Genomic DNA, 1,307 nt, shown 5'->3' with positions numbered 1-1,307 from the left:
AGGTCTAGCAGTGTGAGACCTCCTACTTTGTTCTTCTTCTTCAGTAGTGCTTTGCTTATCCAAAGTCTCTTTCCTTTCCATATAAAGTTAGTGACTGGTTTTTCCATATCCTTAAAGAATGTTGGGATTTGGATTGGGATTGCATTGAATGTATAGATTGCTTTGGGTAGAATTGATATTTTCACAATATATAATCTTCCTATCCATGAGCATGGTATGTTTTTCCACTTACACAGATCAATTATGGTTTCTTGAAATAGTCTTTTGTAACTTTCTTTGTACAAGTCTTTTATATACCTGGTAAGATTTCTTCCCAAATATTTTATTTTTTTGGTAGCTATTGTAAATGCTATTGATTTCCTTATTTCTTTTTCAGCATTCTCTTTTCTGGTGTAGTGGAATGCAACTAATTTTTTTATGTTGATGGTATATCCTGCCACTATGCTAAATCTCTCAAGTACTTCTAATAGTTTTTTAACTGAGTATCTTGTGTTTTCTATTTATAAGATCACATCATTAGCAGATAGGGATTGTTTTACTTCTTTCTTACCACTTTGGATGCCTTTGATTTCCCTTTATTGCTTTATTGCCCTGGCTATGAGTTCCAATACAATGTTGAATAGAAATGATGATAGAGGACATCCTTGTCTGGTTCCTGTTCAAAAGGGGGATGGCTTCAGTCTCTCTATTGAGAATAATGTTAACTGTTGGTTTTACATAACTCACTAGTTGCCTTAGAGTCAGTTTGACTCATGGTGACCCCTCCTTGGGTTTCAGAGGTGATATCTCTACAGAAGTAGGTTGCCCAATCCCTTTATTATGTTGAGAAATGTCCCTTCTAATCCTATTTTACTGAAAGTTTTTATAAGGAATGGATGTTGGATTTTATGAAATGCCTTTTCTGCAGTGATATGATCATGTGGTACTTTTCCTTTGTTTTATTTATGTGGTGGAAGATGTTGATTATTTTTCTAATGTTGAACCATCTTTACATACTTGATATGAACCCCACTTGGTCATAATGGATTAATTGTTTTGATATGTGGTGGGAGTCTTTTGGCTAGGATTTTGTTGAAGATTTTTGCATCTCTATTCATGAGGGATATTGGTCTGCGGTTTTCCTATTGAATGATATCTTTGCCTGGTTTTGGTATCAAGGTTATGCTAGCTTAATAAAATGAATTTGGGAGGATTTCATCCTTTTCTATGCCCTGGAGTAGTTTGACAAGGATTGGTATCAGTTCTCTGAATGTTTGATAGCATTCCCCAGTGATACCATCTGGGCCAGGATTTTTTTTTTTTTTTTT

Source organism: Orycteropus afer, unplaced genomic scaffold (genome assembly GCF_000298275.1).
Source record: "Orycteropus afer afer isolate SDZICR_OR568_19922 unplaced genomic scaffold, OryAfe1.0 scaffold00651, whole genome shotgun sequence".
In the NCBI taxonomy this organism is placed as follows: Eukaryota; Metazoa; Chordata; class Mammalia; order Tubulidentata; family Orycteropodidae; genus Orycteropus; species Orycteropus afer.
The sequence above is the reverse complement of the archived record's forward strand: the minus strand, read 5'-3'. Positions refer to the sequence as shown.